Below are 6,000 nucleotides of genomic sequence, written 5' to 3' on the forward strand. Positions count from 1 at the left end.
CACTCCATAAATCTCAAGATTAAACACACAATAATATATTTGAAAGTCCGGATGTTACATGATGTATATATGAGCCTTCCTCAAGGGTATCACACTAAAGGTGATACTAGAGTATCTAAGTTGGTTAAGTCCTTATATGGATTCAAGCAGGCCCCTAAGAAATGGAATGGAAAATTATGTTATGAACTATTCAATTATGGTTTTTCTCAAAGTATAAATGATTATTCTTTATTTGTTAAAAAAGGTGAATAATCCAATTATTGCCCTCTTAGTCTATGTAGATGATATTATTATAACAGGAAATAATGAATTGAACTTCATAATGGAAATCCTTTTTAAATTCAAAATCTTTAATAAAATATTTGGGAAAGTTGAGTTATTTTCTTTGAATTGAAATTTTGAGTATAAATGGAGGTGTTTGTTTGAATCAAAGAAAGTATTGTCTTGAGCTTTTGCATGAATTTGGAATGTTGAGTTGCAAACCTGTTATAACTCCTTTAGAAGCAAATTTTGTTCCAAAAAAGAAATTGTGATGATAGTGATCCTTTACTTGAGAATTATACTGAATTTCAAAAGTTAATTGGAAAACTTATATATCTTAATATTACCAGACCAAATCTATCATATTGTGTTCAAATTCTCAGTCAGTTTATGCACAAACCTTATAAGTCTCATCTGAATATAGCTTTTAGATTACTTAGATACTTAAATGGAAATCCTGGAAAAGGTATTTCTATAGTTAAGTCTCATTTGAATTTAGCTTTTTGACTTAATGCCTTACTTCTTGAAAATCAGTTAATGGATATTTTGTTTATTTTGGAAGTTCGTTAGTTTCCTGGAAAAAGTAAAAAAAAAAAAAAAAAACAAAAAAAAAAAAAAAAAACAAACAAACAAACAAACAAACAATAGTTTCAAGATTCTCAACTAAATCTGAATACGAAGCTTTTGGTTCTGTTACTTGTGAAATTATTTGGATTTTGAGTTGTTTGATTTGGGTATTAAAGGTTTGATGTCTGTAAAAGTTTTTTGTGACAATGAGTCTTCTATAAAGCTTGCATTATTTTTTTTCCATGAGAAAACAAAGATTTTTGAAATTGACTTGCACTTTGTAAGAGAAAAGATAGCAATGGTGTTTTAAAAGTTGAAAAAATAAGCTCTTCTAAACAAAGAACTGATATTTTAACAACGATTTTAAATATTTCATAACATAATTTTTTTTAAATGAAATTGGTTTAATTAATCCTTTTAATAAAAGTTAATATTCTTTGTTCTAAAATGTCAAGTTTGAGGAGGGGTGTTAAAAGTATGTGTTGGGTCAAACTTGACATATCCAGATATTGTAGGGATTAAATATAAAATATTTTCAGATTGTTTTTTATATTTATTTTGTTGTCTGGGTTGTTTGTGACATTATTACAAAGTTATGGATTGCAGTGCATATTTGTTATATTGATCCGGGTTGACACACGGGTTCGAAGGATCCGTTTACCCGAAGTATATATTATGGCTTGTAGCTTGATTTGGATTCATTCGAGTACAAGTGTTTTAGATCACTCTCATTTTTCTCTCGTTTTTTCTACTTTCGTTGTGCTGAGTTAGGGTTTGTATACTTGCTTTTGAGTTCTTTAGTTTTACTTAATCTTCATAGTATATCATGTTTGAGTGATTGTATTGAGCTTAGATTAGGGTCTATGTAGTGAGAATTTCTTGTATAAGTATTTGAAAACCATATGTCTATTTGTCCTAAATTGATATAATAGATGATGATGTTGAGAATATCTATTTCTATGTTTTTTTCACAATATAAAATAATTAATAAATAATCATTTAAGCCAAGAATGTCTTAAACATGCAACCTCTTAATTATTATCATAAAATGCTCTTTTTTAACATCAAGTAATTTCATTCTATAGCACTTAAACTTGGATCAATTTTATCTTAGGGCACAATCCATTGAACTCCACATCACTACCACATAATTATTTTATTTTTTATTTAACTTTACACCTCAACATCCACACTTCATTAAACTCTATAAAGTTTAATAGATTTCTATATCATCATCACTATATTTTTAAACATAATTATGAATTTAAAAATAAAAGATATAACAGTTAAAAAAATATAATACTTAAAAATATATTAATTAAAAATTACAAAAAAATACAGCACTTAAAAATATGATATAATAAATAATAAAATACCTAAAAATATGGTTAATTTTATTTGTTGTTTAATTAGAAAAATATAAAAATCAAATACAAAAAATTATATGAAAATATGATTACATATATATGGTTTAAAATTTAATTGAAAAAAAAAATATTAATTTTTTCAATCACTCAAAACTCAATGATCATAGGACTTTTCATTTAACTATCATCACTCATATTTCATTTCACTTCTATTCAACCTTAATCATCTTCTATTCAATTCTTATTAAATATCATTGTGGATGTTCTTAAATGTATCAAATAATCATCATTAACCATCTTACGATTGACTATCTTAGTTAATAATTATTTGTGACATTTGAATTGGCCATGAGTGGACCATTTTGTCGATGTGTGCATCCGGCCGGTGGAAAGTCCTATTTAATCGTCATAGTCGTATTTTGTCCAAATTACATTAGTCATATAAAAATTTATATGATGTACATGTTCTTTTTTTATTCAAGGAAATTTGTGTCATATAGTCTTATCAAACAATGTTGTTTAAGGAAACCACTGACGGACATACTTTTGAATATTAATAGTCATTATATGAAATAAAGTTATATAATGTGATTATATATTTTGATAATTTAATTATATATTTTAGACATAATTTCGTATATGTCCTTGCTAAATATCTAAATATTGTATTTGTCCAGCCTAAACCTTAAATATCCTATTTGTCATTCATAATATTTTTTAATATCATATATACTCAAATCTATTTTTTTATAATTTTTAGGGAAAATGACTTATCAGGATAATCATTTTTATTATTTTGTTTATATTTAGGTAACTTTTTTATTTTTGTATATATTTGACCATTTAATTTGTTATATGTGTTCACATATTGCCAATGTCACCGTCTATAGCAGATGATAATGGTAATATGTGAACAAATTAACAAGTTAAATGGTTAACTGTGTACGAAAAAAAGAAAGTTGTCTAAATATGAACAAAACGAAAAGTGAATTATCCCGATTAGTCATTTTCTCCACTTTTAATAACGATTTTATTTTTCATATTTGTTTCTATTATTTTTTTTTCAGACGTTATTTTTAGAATATTCATAATTTCCTAAGTATTAATTAAATATTGATCAATTTTAAAATTTGTTTTTAATCAATATATATGTTTTTGTTTTGTGAAATATTTTATATAGCCTCTTATAATTTTTTTTCTTTTGTTTTTAAGCATGTACAATATTTTTAAAGTAAATAGTATCTAACAATAAAATTAAATAAATTAAATATGTAACAATAAGTATGGAGGGTCTTTTAAAAAAAATAAAAAGAAAATATTACTTAACAAATATAACAAAAAAATCTATATATTGTAAATGTTTTAAAATTATTCAAACTTTTTAATTATAAGTTTATAAAATATTAATTTTTTAATAAAACGTTTTAAACTAGTATTTAACAAAAGTATTTTAAAATGTTATAAACAATATTAAACTATCATACAAATTCTGTAAAACACTTTAAAAATATTGTAAAAGAAAGTTTAGAAATAAATGTATGAAATTTATAAAAAATATTGTATGAAAATGTAAAAAAAAAAGTTAAATACTTGTAAGAAAAATTTAAAACATTTATAAAATATTTGGTTTAAAAACATTTGTATTAAAATTATATGAAAGAATAAAAAAAATTATAAACAGTTATAAACAAAGAATTAAAACATTGTATTAGAAAAACGTATAGGAAAAAAATATCATAAAAATGTTGTTAGAAATAAAAAAACTTAAGAAATTTATAAAAAAAATGTTCACATTTAAACAATTTTTTTGTACACATTTGACCAATTAACAAGTTAAATGATCACATGCATACAAAAAAATGAAGTTACCTAAAAGTGAACAAAACAAAAAAAGTAATTACCCTCGCAAGTCATTTACTCTTTTTTATAATCTTAAATCATTATAATTTAAAAACAATGTGAATGGACAATAATGCCCTTAGTTCTAAATCCCAATTCAGATCACGTTGCTGTAACATCTGTAAAATTCGAGTCAATTTAAAACTTTTTAAAACAATAAAAATCATTAAGTTATTACAATTTGTTTTCAAAATAGTTTAAACATCAGAGTTTTTCCAGAAACCACAATCATAAATTGAGGAAGTGTACGGTTACACCATCGCCTTCCTGCGATCATCCGAAGTACCTGAAACAATAATCGATAAATGTAAGCTCGAAGGCTTAGTGAGTTACTCCCAAAATACCAACGTCATACAGATATAACCATATCATATAAACAAGAAAACATGCATAACGAGCCTTCAGCCTGACTGGACCGCCCGCACCGGGCCTATAGTCTATCTGGACCGCTCTCCGAGCCTTTGGCACGTCTAGACCGCCTCTCAGGGCCTTCAGCCTATCTAGATCGCTCTTCAGGCCTTCGGTCTGACTAGTATACCCTAACCGGGTCTGCAGTCTATCCGGTCCGCCCTTGGTATCTTCGCCTGTAGTACAAAGCAGGACATGCCTCAACCCAATCCCCCAAACCAACAAACATGTGCACATAAATATCATACGCTAGCTAGCATGTACAGATAGTCATACAGATCTAACAGAGCACTAGGATGGCAACCATCCTATAACCAGGATACAGATCTAACCGGTCACTAACATAGCAACCATCCTATAACCAGGATACCAATATAACAGATCACTAACATAGCATAATCCTATAACCAGGATACCGATCATAAAGGGTCAGCCTTAGTGCCTTAGACCCTGTTGATATAGTGAGGAGAACTCACTTTGCAAGTAGTGCTGAACTGGACTGAAAGTCTCCAACCGCTGTCTCACCGAAAATCCCGAACTATTCAAAATGACAAATACTAAGTCAACATATGGGATATCAATCTTGACTAAGGGTCCACGTAGTCCATTTTTGCCTTTTCTCTAATTTGGGCCGAGGCCCAATGTCAAATTCACTATCTAAAGTCCATATACATAAGGCCCATTATTGGCCTAATTTTTCTAATTAGGCCCTAACTCCCAATTCGGGCCTGATTTTAATATCTTCTATCACTACTGACCCAAAACATATTTATTCATAAAGCCCAGCAAGGCCCATGTCAACTGGCCCAAAAAGGAACCCAATCCCAAAGCCCAAATCGTCAAAATCCCAACAGAGGGCGTACGCGGGGCGTACTCCTCTGGTACGCTGGGCGTACTTCCGTTTTGCGTTGACCACCATCGGGGTGGTTGACTCAGTATGCTGGGTGTACAGAAATTACGCGGGGCGTACGCGAGGTTTTGCCAAAACCCTAATAAGTGATTAATGGCTTAATCACTTAAGCCCAAACTCCAGATACATCGACCAAATGTGCCTTAGAACCATAAAGTCTTGAACTTTAAGACTTTGAACGTCTATAAAGTTCCTAATACATGGTCTTAACCCATTAAGACCTTTTTACTACATGCGTGGAACACTTTCAGCCCTTGGGACATCATTTTTATGTCTTAGGACCCTTTCTAGTGTCTAAAAGGACAACTTATCTTGTTCAAAACATAACATGCACAAACTTGGGACTTTTGGGACAAGAAATGGTTCCATAAAGCTAGCATGGCAAGATCTACATCACACAAGCTTAAAGGTTGGAGCTTTTTACCTCCTAGAGCTTCTAGAGCACAAAAAAACCTCGGATCTACAAGTTTGTCTTCCTTCTCCAACTTCTTGATGCAAGACCTTCTTCTCCAACTACTCAAAATACCCACTTTTAGCTCACACACTCAATAAAAGGTTTAGGGTTTGGGGAAAACGGCTCAAGGTTAT

Source organism: Lactuca serriola, chromosome 2 (genome assembly GCF_051521515.1).
Source record: "Lactuca serriola cultivar US96UC23 chromosome 2, Lser_US96UC23_V15, whole genome shotgun sequence".
NCBI lineage: Eukaryota > Viridiplantae > Streptophyta > Magnoliopsida > Asterales > Asteraceae > Lactuca > Lactuca serriola.